This window comes from Lagenorhynchus albirostris, chromosome 11 (assembly GCF_949774975.1).
Source record: "Lagenorhynchus albirostris chromosome 11, mLagAlb1.1, whole genome shotgun sequence".
Taxonomy (NCBI): domain Eukaryota; kingdom Metazoa; phylum Chordata; class Mammalia; order Artiodactyla; family Delphinidae; genus Lagenorhynchus; species Lagenorhynchus albirostris.
The window spans coordinates 10257271-10270708 of NC_083105.1; positions in this window are offsets into that span (position 1 = coordinate 10257271).

Consider the following 13438-nt stretch of genomic DNA (forward strand, 5'->3'; position numbering starts at 1 on the left):
ATCCGAACAAGTTCCAGGTGATGTCCACAGCCCAGGGCCACACTGAATAGGAAAGTTCAAAACGCTCTTCATGTTATCTTATCCACAATTCTGAGTTGTCTTAGCCATTAATTCTGAGTTAGGTGTTAATCTCCCTGCCTTCAGATGAAGAAACAGTGTGAACGTAAAATAACTTGCCCAAGACCACAGCTCTCCTGGGTCCAGTGGCACCTGTGCCACAGATGAGCCTGGGCAGTTCCTTCAGCCAAGCTTTGATAAAGGAACAGCCCTCAGCCTTGGCTGCCTTTGTCTGGCCAGCTTATAAAAGAATTTGTCTAGCAGTCCATGTTTATCCAGCACACATTACTTTCCTGGTTCTCGTTCATTAACCCAGAAGCCACTGTTGCCACGATCTCCACTCACAGGCAACAGCTCAGCCTGGGGAGGGGGTGGAGGGCTCAGAGAGACTGCTTGTAAGTCCTGGGCGTCGCTCAAAACCCTCATAATTCAGGTCCCTTCCAGTGCTGGCGTTCGAAGACCCTATGACCCCACAGCCTGGCTCAGGCCTGGTAAAGGGTCTCCTTCTGGCCCTCCTTGTGAGGCTGAGGCAAAGGTGGGTCCTTATTCTTAACCACCAGGAGATGCCAGAGGGCCCTGCATTGTAGGCAGTGAACCACAGGGAGACCTGCCTTGGAGCAGGGTGACAGTGTAGCTGGTGATTCCTAGCCCCTCCCATCTGACACCAAACAGTGTGATGTTACCAACTGTGGGCCCTAAGGGGAAATACAAGGAGTTAATCTTTTTTAAAAAAAAATTTTAATTTATATATCTTTTGCAGTGAAAATCTTAGGTCCTATTAATACTAATGTGCTTATTTGCTGTATTCTATAATATATGTAAGTTTCAAAATTACAAATTTAATGTTACTGCTAAAAGTATACCTATGGATGGGAATTCCCTGGCTGTCCAGTGGTTAGGACTCCAAGCTCTCACTGCCGAGGGCCCAGGTTCAGTCCCTGGTCAGGAAACTAAGATCCCACAAGCCTTGTGGCCAAAAACAAACAACAAAAAAAAGTATACCTATGGAGTAAAAAGTTTTTTACAGGTTTTTTTTCCCCCTTAGAATGTATCTAAGGAAATACTGTCAGAGTATAGTGCCCAGAAGTAACTTGAAATTACTCTTTTCTCTGTGCTCTGTGTGGTTATTTTATTAATTTAAATAATGAATGGGTGGGGCTTCCCTGGTGGCACAGTGGTTAAGAATCCACCTGCCAAGGCAGGGGACACAGGTTTGAGCCCTGATCCGGGAAGTTCCCACGTGCCGTAGAGCAGCTAAGCCCCTGCAGCACAACTACTAAGCCTGCGTGCTGCAACTACTGAAGCCTGCGTGCTGCAACTACTGAAGCCTGCGTGCCTAGAGGCCGTGCTCCGCAACAAGAGAAGCCACTGCAATGAGAAGCCCGCGCACCGCAACGAAGAGTAGCCCCACTCGCCGTAACTAAAGAAAGTTTGCACACAGCAACGAAAACCCAACGCAGCCAAAAATAAACAGATAAATAAATAAATAAATAAATTTAATTAAGAAGAAAAAAATAATGAGTGGGCTTCCCTGGTGGCGCAGTCGTTAAGAATCCGCCTGCCAATGCAGGGGACGCGGGTTTGAGCCCCGGTCTGGGAAGATCCCACATGCCGTGGAGCAACTACGCCCGTGCGCCACAACTTCTGAGCCCACGTGCCTAGAGCCCATGCTCTGCAACAAGAGAAGCCACCGCGATGAGAAGCCCACGCACTGCAACGAAGAGTAGCCCCCGTTCGCCGCAACTAGAGAAAGCCCGGGTGCCACAACTAGGAAGACCCAATGCAGCCAAAAAAAAAAAAAAATATATATATATATATATATATATATATATATATATAAAATGAGTTAGTGTGTCCCTCCCCTTTTGGTTTAATTCTGTTTTTTTTGGAGGTATTACATATATGAACGTCAAGCTATATAAAAGTCAAGTAACAATTAGAATCACTCCCATCCCTGCCCCCTCCACTGTGTTCCTACCCACGATCCTCATTGGTTTCCGGTTTGTCCTTCCTGTGTTTCTTATTCAGGGAGCTAATGTATAAGAGAGGGGGTGGTGGCTGACAGCCTCTGAGGAAGTGATATTTAAGCCAGAGGAGTGGACAAGATGCGTCAACCATGCAAACAGTTTATTTTTATCGAGTATGCCAAACAATTGCCCAGAAATTTTGCCCAGACTGGAGGGGGCAAGCATACCACTTGGTGAATCATTTTTATTCATGCAACAAACATTGACTGGGCTTGTGGATGCCAGGTGCTGGGCTGAGGTGGAGTGGAGTGCAGGGGTGAGGGGTGGAGAGCACAGGGTTGGAATCCAGAGGGCTGGCTCCATCTCTCTGTGATCTTGGGCACTGTCTGGGTCTCGGTTTTCTCTGTAAAGTGGAGGTGGCAATACCTACTTCAGAGGTTATAGGATTAAATAAAACCACAGGTGCACGTAAGGGCTGAGGAGGCTCCTTGTGCCAGGCCCTTTTCCCACCCTCTGCTCATAACGATCCTATGAGGTTGGTGTATTATGATGCCTGAGGTGCAGTGTCCCATCCTCTTAACCTTCACTACAGTCAGGCACCTCTTAAGTGCTCAGTAATGGTAACTACACATTTCAAACACAAGGTGTGACTTTGGCTTCCAGGGGCCAAAGTTAAGACTCAGGTTAGCAAGTGGTTCATCCCAATCCAAGATCCAGTGTGAGATACCCAGTGTGAACTAGGGACAAAAGAGGGAGGAATGTGTCTGACGTCATCAGGAAGGTGTTTCAAAGATGCTTGAACTGGGACTTCCCTGGTGGCTCAGTGGATAGGACTCTGCACTCCCAATGCAGGGGGCCCGGGTTTGATCCCTGCTCAGGGAACTAGATCCCGCATGCATGGGGCAACTAAGAGTTCGCATGCCACAACTAAGGAGCCGGTGAGCCACAACTAAGGAGCCTGCCTGCCACAACTAAAGGAGTCCTGCTGCAACTAAGACCTGGCACCACTAAATAAATCAATAAATTTCTTTTTTTAAAAAAAAGATATTTGACCTGAGCCTTGAAATGTGAGTTTACTGGGTGGTGGCGGCCGGGTTTGGGGAAGGTGGTGAGGTGGAGACAGTCATTACCAACCAAGGAAACAGCGTGTGCAAAGGACCAGCTTGATACAGAGTTTCCAAGCCCAGAGGGGGAAGAAGATCTACAGCAGCCAAGGCTGGAAGAGGCAGAGGCCTGATCCCAGTGGCCTGCTTTCCATCCGCCAGCACCTGCCTTGTGGGGGACCACTGATTAGAGAAGAGGACACCATGGATGTGAACTTGAGGAATGTGCATCTGGGAACAGTGGATAGGGAGATTGGAGGATGGAGAAAGGGGACAGGGAGAGTTGTTAGGGAGCTATGGTCACAATCCAGGCAGGAGGCAACCAGAAGGCAAGGATGACTGAACCGTCTCAGAACGCGGTGTGCTTAGCCAGCTGAGAGAGGGAGTCGGAGGCTCTGAGGTTCCCTGCCTGGGAGCCTGGGAGCACAGCAGGACCACTGATAGAAAGCTAGAACACCGATGGGGGACGTGCATTCTCAGCTCGAAACTAAGGGGGCGCGGCCAGGGAGGGAGGAGCAGGGCTGGGGGCGGGGCAAGAAGGAGGAGGGTGTGGTCAGCGGGCTCAAAGCCACCGGTCAGAGGAAAGGGAGGCTGGCAAAAAAACAAGCTTCCTACTGATCATTTTCCCCTAGTTCTTTTCCTTTTTCTTTTCTCTTTTTTAAATTGAAGTATAATTCGTGTACGAAAAGCGCACACATCTTAAGTGTACACGGATCCATAGCTTTTTCCCTGTTTCTATATACCCGCGTAATCACCACCTGATGCAGATGTGGGCGATTGTCAATACCCCAGCAAGTTCGCCCATGCCCCTTCCCGTGCCTCCCCCTCACAGACACACAGGTGACCACTCTTCTAAAAATCAACAGGTGACCTTTCGACTGGGGTGGGTGGGAAGTGGGGGGAAGAGGCAGCTGAGGGTGAGGCGTGGAAGGAGGTGGTTTTGAGACTCCAAGAGGTCTGCTCTCGTTTGGAGGCCAAAGAACCCTGGAGAAGGGGGATTGACGACTGGATGGCAGAAGGTTTGGAGGAGGAAGGAGGGGAGGAGACACCGGGAGAACTAGGTCTGGGACAAAAGGAGGGACTAGGCTTCCTCTGAACTTGGTTCATTCACGCTCCCCCACGCCCCGTAAAACACGAGCCATCCACGCCCCGCGGCTGCTGCCTCCTAGGTGGTGGCATCCCCTCTCCTTTCCTACCTACCTTTTGACGCCTTCCCCCTCCCTCCGCAAGCCAGGACCTGCCATGGAGGAGTGGATGGGGCAGACCACTGCCGTCAGCTCCAGTCGGGGGCGGGGTCACTCCAGCATAGCTTTAGAACCTTCCACTCCTGTGTTCCGTCTCATTCCCTTGCCTCCCCCTCCCCCACCCACACTCTATTTCAGAAACAGATACAGGAATAGTTAGAGCCAAAATGCTGAGCCCCCATGTCACATCCTCTCCCAGAGCCTGCAACACAGGTTCCCGCAGGAACCCAACTAATCCTTCCAAGGAGTAAACCCATTCCAAGCTCCAACCTCAAGCTGCCCAATCACCAAACATCTACCCTCGCTCAAGCTACACTTCTCTGGGGCCTGCTTTCCTGGCTGCACGTGAATTGGTGAGGGAGAAGGGGTCTGGCGAGCCGGATAAATGTTGCCATGGTGACACGGAGCCACCTTCCTCCTCTTCCTCTGGCCTGCTCCCTGCCATCCTTCCTTTCACACTAGCCTTGAGGCACCAACAGCATCTCCCTGTCCTCCCAACTGTCCCATGTGAGGCCATGTCCCGTAGCCTATTGAGGTTCAGGAAGCTGCACATCTGGAGCCTGGCTTCACTGAGGCTGCGCTACCCATGCAGGAGACACTGATGGGATGGGAGAGCAGTCCAGCCAGCAGCCAGGGTGAGGGGAGCAGAGGGCCGAGTCCTGGGGTACTGCCCGTTTAAGAAGGCCCCACTGGGGACCTCTACAGCAGATCTCTGCAGATAGTAACTTGGGCTCCTGCAGGCTCCTGGGAGAATAGCATCTCAGGTAATTATGCCTCTCAAAGCCTTTCATCTCAACATCTTCAAAGCACCTATGGTCAAGATGCAGCCCCTCCGAAGTCATGCCCTCCAGGTCACTGCAGCTCTGAGGCTGGGACACCAGGCCTCTTGCTCCTCCTCTCCTCTCCTCCCTCTTTTTTTTTTTTTTCTCTGTGCAGTACGTGGGCCTCTCACTGTCGTGGTCTCTCCCGTTGCGGAGCACAGGTTCCGGACGCGCAGGCTCAGCGGCCATGGCTCACGGGCCCAGCTGTTCCGCGGCACGTGGGATCTTCCCGGACTGGGGAGCAAACCCATGTCCCCTGCATCGACAGGCAGACTCTCAACCACTGCGCCGCCAGGGAAGCCCCTCTCCTCCCTCTTATTAAAGGCTTTCTCAGGAGACCCTGGACCGAGCTTCCCCAGCTCCTGCATGTCCCTGACCTGTGGGAGGACCTCCCTTTCCTGACGGCAGTGCTCAGGATAGTTGGTTGCAACCTGGGGTTTTGTAGAGAAGCTGAAACAAGTTCCTAGTGATTCCAAGGAAACTGGCAGTAAATCCTTCTCTTTGGCCTGTTTTCTTTTGCTTGTCTTGGCTAGGTGAGTTTGAAGTGGGACTCACCTCACCTCTCTTGGAGGTACAGGTGAGCACGTTTGTGCGTGTGTGACTGACAGGCAGAAAGAGGAAGCTCCTTCTCTCTGTGTCTGCAACTCAGGGTCTTTTCACAGCAACCTGTAAATTATCACCAGCCACATCCCTGATTCACACACACACACACACACACACACACACACACACACACACGACCTAGACGGTGTCCCCAGGAACGACCTTGTTCTGCTTGCTGATGGCCACTGATGCCCTGAAGATCACCACCCTAAGAGGAAAGGCTTTGTGAAGTCAGAAGCATTTTCTCTCACTGGCTGATTTTCCTAGTTCCCTGTGGGGGCTACTGTGGGTTCCGGGTTCATTTAACAAACATTCACGAGGGCTCCCTGTGTGCCGGGTTGCTCAGGTGTGACCTTGGCCAAGTAATGATGCCAAGGTCTGTGCCTCAGTTTCCTCATCTGCCAAATGGCCGTCACTGCTGCTTGTTGAGATAATGAAGAGCTTAGTATATTGCCTGCCACATAGCAACTGCTCAATGAAAAGTAGTTGTGATGAAGATGATGACCCTGTGCATCAGGTTCTGAACAAAGATGACTAAGACCTAGTCCTTGTTTGCCCTCTGTTCATGTGAGGGTCCATTCTCATGAATTCCAGAAAATTACTATGCATTTTATTTCTTTTTTAATTTTTTAAATCTTTTGGCCACACTGCACAGCTTGTGGGATCTTAGTTCCCTGACCAGGGATTGAACCCACACCCTCACAGTGAAAGAACAGAGTCCAAACCACTGGACTGCCAGGGAATTCCCTACTATCCATTTTATTTATTATTTTTAAAAATATTTATTTATTTTTATTTTAATTAAATTTTTTTTTTTTAATTTTTGGCTGCGTTGGGTCTTCGTTGCTGCACGCGGGCTTTCGCTAGTTGCAGCAAGCAGGGGATTCTGTTGTGGTGCGTATGCTACTCATTGCGGTGGCTTCTCTTGCTGCTTAGCACGGTCTCTAGGCGTGCAGGCATCAGTAGTTGTGGCTCACAGGCTCTAGAGTGCAGGCTCAGTAGCTGTGGCGCACGGGCTTAGTTGCTCCGCGGCATGTGGGATCCTCCTGGACCAGGGATCGAACCCGTGTCCCCTGCATTGGCAGGTGGAGTCTTAACCACTGCGCCACCAGGGAAGTCCCTATTTATTTATTTATTTGGCTGCACTGGGTCTTAGTTGAGGCTTGCGGGATCTAGTTCCCTGAGCAGGGATCAAACGCAGGCCACCTGCATTGGGAGCGTGGAGTCTTAACCACTGGACCACCAGGGAAGTCCCCCCTACTACGCATTTTAAATCATACACACACACAAATAGACATACACACATATATTTCCATAAATGATACACCTAATACTGTTCTGTATGATATTTTCTTTTTTCCACTTAATGACATACCCGGGGGAACCAACGTTTTATCAGGGACCTGAGGGAGGGGCAGGAATTAACTAGGGAAAGGAAAGGGTGTGAGAAGAAATGTGTTCTAGGTGATGGGAACAGCAGCAGCAAGACCCTGACACCAGACACAAAGTGGCTGCTGGGGATAGACTCACCTATGGCAGAGTTTCAGGCAAGTTCATCAAGATCATCTCAGTTGGGCCTGTTTATGTTTTCAGTTGCAAACAGGAATTTCAAAAAAGGCCTTCTTACTGTTTATATATATTAAAAACAGCACTTCCAGGACTTCCTTGGTGGTCCAGTGGTTAAGACTCCGCAATTCCAATGCAGGGGGCACAGGTTCGATCCCTGGTCAGAGAACTAAGGTCCCACATGCCATGCGGCAAGGCCAAAAATAAAAAAACATAACAACCCCCCCCCAGCACTTCCTGAGTGCTTATAGCATGCCAGGCCCTGTGCTAACAGCCTTACTTGTGTTATTTCATCTTCAAATCAGCCCTGAAATGATGGTATGGTTATTAACCCCATTTTACAGATGAAGAAACTGAGGCTCAGAGAAGCTTAGTGATTTGCCCAAAGTCTCACAGACTGTCAGTGGTGGAGTCGGATCTGAACCAGGCAGTCTGGCCACAGTACAGGCTAAAGGCTTCCAAAAAGCCACCCCATCCAGATGGCTCTCGTAGTTCCCTCCATCTCTGCTCTGGTTGAGGTTACACTTCTGCCTGTCCCTGATCTTCCTTTCTGGGTGACCTGGGAGAGCCACTTAAACTCCCTGAGCTGCTGAACATCTGAGGTTTTTTCCTCCCCAGCACTCTTTCTTGGTTCTTTTGGTCACGGCATGCCATTTTCCTTAAGGGGCCCACCCTCCGTCTCAGTGCTTTTGGTTCGGTAGGAACTGACTCCTCCCACTGGCTCCAGGGGCGGAGCCATTGACCTAGGCCTGGCCAATTGGAGCACTGCAGTTCCTGGCTATAGTGATTGGCTCAGATATAGGAAAGAGATCCAAGGTGGGCCAATCCGAGGCAAGTATGGCACAGAACTTTCGGAATTCTTAGGAAAGACGTATTCTCTGTGCCTTTGCGGGGTAAAGACTACCTGGGAATGAGGCCGAGAGACACACATACACGCACGCACGCACGCACGCACACACACACACCAACAGAATGAGAGAAATAGTGTCCTAATGACGGTGTGTGAGGCCTCAAATCCAGCTCTGCCTGGCACTTCCTAATTAAGTGAGCCCTTAAATTCCCTTCCTTTGTTTAACTTAGTTTGAATTGGATTTTAGTCCGTTGCAACCAAAAGGGTCTGATTCAGGTAAAAAGTTAGCTGGGCCTTCAGCAGCCCCATGCTATAGACTGCAGCATGACTGTCAGCTGCGTGCAAAATACCGTGTCGACATTTTCATACATATTGATGGGGAAACGGAGCCTCAGAGAGGCAAAGCCACATGCCTAAGATCATATTGCTAGGAAGTAAATGGAGCTGGCTCTGTGCTCTGCCCTCCACACCACACTGCCTCTCCGGGACACCTGGCCAGGGCTCCCACAGCATCCTTGGGGAAACGTGGGAGACGCAGAGACTGCAGGTAAATGGATTCAGAGTGCTCTGGGCTCTGGGCCACTCATTAGCTAGCACCAGTGAAACTGGAGGGAAGGGGGGCAGGGCACAACCTTTGAAAGAATGACATAGCCTGAGGACATGACATAAACTGATTAGAACCAAATGGGTTCACTATGGCAGACAAGTCACTTCCACTAAACCTTGAGCCTCAGTATTCGATCACATCAGCAAGCTAAATGACACACCCACAGGCACCATGACAGTTCCAAGACAGGCCATCAAGATCAAAGGTGGATGGTGGCCCAATTCCTGGAAATCCCCGCCCCTTCCTAAAATAGCTGGAATACCCCTCCCAATTATTAGCCTACGAAATTACCCACCCCCATAAAAATTGACAACTCCATACCCTGGTGCCTTTCTCACGTTCTGAGATGGCCCACACCCTGTGGAGTGTGTTTCTCTCTAAATAAATCCACTTCTTACCTATCACTTTATCTCTCACTGAATTCTTTCTGCCATGAGACATCAAGAACCTGAGCTTCATAAAGTCGAGAAACCAGGTGTGTTATCTCAGTTGGAAAACTGGGTTTTGGCCAGGTTCGAGTCCCAGCCACGTGAGTTCAAGTCCGAATCTGAGGTGCACGGTTTCACCAGCACCGCTCAGGCCCTGGCTCTTTCCTCTGCACTCCCCTACAGATGCTAGGAGTGGATTTTGGATGCAGAGATAATCCAACTTGATCCCTATTACCCTTGAGAGGCCCTTAGTCTGGTGGGGGAGACAGATGAATTCAGATGAATTATGATGCACAGAGAGAAGAAAACAGAAGGGAACAACACACCATTTCTTCTTTTTTTTTTTTATAAATTTATTTCTGGCTGTGTTGGGGCTTCGTTGCTGCGCACGGGCTTTCTCTAGTTTCGGTAGGCTGTGGCTACTCTTCCTTGCGGTGTGGTGGCTTCTCTTGTTGCGGAGCATGCGCTCTAGGTGTGCGGGCTTCAGTAGTTGTGGCACACAGGCTCTAGAGCGCAGGCTCAGTAGTTGTGGCGTACGGACTCAGTTGCTCCGTGGCATGTGGGTTCTTCCCGGACCAGGGATTGAACCTGTGTCCCCTTCATTGGCGGGCAGATTCTTAACCACTGTGCCACCAGGGAAGTCCCAGACCATTTCTTTAAATAACTTTTTTCTTATTTTGAAGAGATTGCATGCTTTTTGCAAACATTTTGGAAAATACAGAGAAACAAAAATTAAATAAGGGAGAGAGAGAGAGAAGGTAACCAATATTCATAATTCTGCCACTTAGGAGAACCCACTGTTAACATTTTGTTATATTTCCTTCCAATCTTTCTTCTAAGCCTAAAAAAAAAAAGGTTTTTTTTAAACAGTTCAGTGGGCTTCCCTGATGGCGCAGTGGTTGAGAGTCCGCCTGCCGATGCAGGGGACGCGGGTTCATGCCCTGGTCTGGGAAGATCCCACATGCCGCGGAGCAGCTGGGCCCGTGAGCCATGGCCGCTGAGCCTGCCTGTCCGGAGCCTGTGCTCCGCAATGGGAGAGGCCACAACAGTGAGAGGCCTGCGTACCGCAAAAAAAAAAAAAAGAAGTAAACAGTTCAGATCAGGCTATCATGCAAAGTTATTACTACCTTTTCCAGTCAGTATTATTCCTAATCATTTCCCCTTATTATTTGAAATGTGTAAAGTGGCTGTTTCAGTATCTACACAATATACCATTGTATGGATCTACCATAATTTACTTAACTATTCTTTGATGAATTTCAGCTTATTTGCGATTTTTTTGTTGGGGAGAAACTAATTAGACCAGAATGGAGGAGAGGAGAGTGAGGGAGGTGAGAATCAAGAAAGAACCAAAAGATGACATTGGATTTGGCCTTTGAAGGAAGAGTAGTTGGTTGCTGGAGGTGGAGAAAGGCTCCTTCAGTAGCCAGTGAGCAGGGGTAAAGGTGACTAGTGGGTTGGGGAACTGTTATAATTGTCCAGAAATAAGGGGACCTGAACCAGGACAGTGGCCCCAGCATGGAAGGGAGAGGGGCCGAACTGAGTGGCATCTTTGAGCCAGGGTGAATGGGCATTTGCACGGAGTGGGATGGTGACAGAGGGGTAAATTTTTACTTCTAAATTAGACAGCCTGGGGAGAGGATGAGGAAAGCCAGGGAGCAACAAACTAGGGCTCACAGTGCCACCTGCTGCTGACCTGCCATGTCACTCAGGCCAGGTGACTTTCTGTCTTTGAGCCCCTTTCTGGCAACCCAAGCCTAAAAATACCCACCACCTGCCCCTGCCCCTGTCAGCCTAGGGCCTCTGTAAACTGAGACTCAGAGCGCCCTTAATGAACAGGGGCTAAAACTTGAGTCAGGGTGTGGTTTGGCCTGACCACTCTGGATGTCAAATCGTGTCCGGTTTCTATGCTAAGCATAAGATATGGTGGTAATTAAGACAAGGACTTTGCCCTGGGCTGGGGGTGGTGGTGGTGGTGGTGGTGGTGGTGGTGGTGGTGGTGGTGGTTCATGTGCAGGGAGGAAGAGCTGGGAAGTCATGAACAAATGATGATGATGCAATTGATGATAAGCCTTGTTTGTGTGCTGGAAAGCCCTGAGCAACTTCCTACCTGGGGGCTGGGAAGGACTTTTCCTAGAGGGCTCTTCATGCTACAGAACGTTTTGAAGCATGTTCTCTATACCAACACTTGTACTAAGTACTGGGATTAGATCAGGACACAAAAAGGACAAAAATCTTTGTCCTTGTAGCGCTTACGTTTTACTGGTGGAAGACAAACAGTAAAACAGGCAAACTGTGTCACGATAGAAATTAAGTGATGTGGGAAAAACTAGACCATGGAAAGGGGGAATCGGGACTGCATGTAAGGGGTTTGGCAAGTTTACTAGGGTGGTTAGGGCAGGCCTTACTGAGTGGGGAACACGTGAGCAACCCCTTGAAGAAAGTGAAGGAGGGGGCATTCAGGTGTCTGAGGGAACAGCAATCCCAGCAGAGGGAACAGCCAGTGCCAAGGATTTGAGGTCAAGTGTGCTTCATTTGTTCTAGGAACAGCAAGGGGTCAGTGTGGAGGGAAGCAAGAGGAGGAGATGAGGTTGGACACTGCTGGGTGGATGGAATGTTAGATGAAGCAAAGCTCTGCAGGGATTTGTAAGGACTTTGGCTTTTATTCAGAGTGAAATGCACAGCCAACGGCAGGCTTTGGGCAAAGAAGTGCGGTGTTCTGACTTAGGTTTTAAAAGAATCCCTCTGGCTCCTGCAATGAAGTAGACTGGGACACGGGGCAGGGCTGGAAAAAGGGAAACAGGTTAGGAAAATGTTGCAATAACCCTGATCAACTTGGGCTGCTATAACAAATTACCATAGATTGGGTGGCTTATCGACAACAGACATTTATTTCTCATAGTTCTGGAGGCTGGAAGTCCGAGATCAGGGTACCTGCTAGCGTGATAGATTCTGGTGAGGGCCCTCTTCTGGATTATAGACTGCTAACTTCTTACCGTATTCTCACATGGCAGAAAGAAGGCTAGAAAGTTCTCTGGGGTCTCTTTTTTAAGGGCATTAATACCATTCATGAAGGCTCCACCCATATGACCTAATCACCTCCCAAGGCCCCAGCTCCTAATACTATCACATTGGGGGTTAGGATTTCAGCATATGAATTTTGAGGGGATAAAAACATTCAGTCTATAACAAGAATATTGCAATAATCCTGGACAGAATGTGGACGGGGTGGTGGCAGTAGAGATGGGGTGGAAGAGGTCAGAGTCTAGATATATTTTGCAGGTACAGCCAACATAATTTCCTGCTCCAGTGGGTAAAGGGGTGAGAGGAGGGATTCAAGGATGATTCCAGGAGTTCTAGGCTGGGGGCTGGAAGGATGGAGCTGCTAACCGTTCTGGTGGGGAGGCTGTGACAGTGCAGGTCTCTGCGTTTGAGAGGAAATGGTTCTGTCGTGGGCATGTTGACTTTGAGATCCTATTGGAACCTCACGTATGAGATGGTGAGTACACAGTTCACGGGAGGAGCCTGGGCTGGGGATAGAAATACATTTGGGGATCTCGAACACACCAAAGCCGGAACTTGATTGGATTTTATGTTTTTTAGTTAAACTGAGTTGGGTGTGAACCTGGCAAACAGAAATGGGCTAGGCGGTTTGAATGATATCTGAAGAAATTTGCTAGTTAGGCCACCTAGAGCTCGGTGGGGCAGGAAGGAAGCGCTGCTAGGTCTAGGTGGAGTGGGAAGAAAAACCTCTTTCTCTGTTTTGCAATTTCATTTCGCGTTATTGCACACAGCACCTCAGTATGCATTCATTCCACAATTCCACATGCATCCTTCACTCGACAAATAGCCGTTAGATATTGTTTCATCTTCAAACAGGCCCAAATGGAGGAAAAGAGGTGAAGCTCCATGCAGCCAGCGAGTGCCAGGGACAGAGCTTGGAGCCCAAGACTCTGTCCCTGCACCCCCAAGAAGCTCACTGGTGGGCAGGGATCGGAGTGGGATGGAGGTTGGGGAGGCGACTCATGACTGGTTTACGATCGGCTGGAGGAGAGCGGGATCGCTCCCACCACCTGGGGTTTGGGACGGCGGCTCCTTTAAGGCCGGGAGGGTGATCTCAACCTCGCGCTCGCTGCCCCGCCCTCTCCGGCGGCGCGCTCGGTGCGCAGGCGCGCCGCGGCGGCACTCTGCT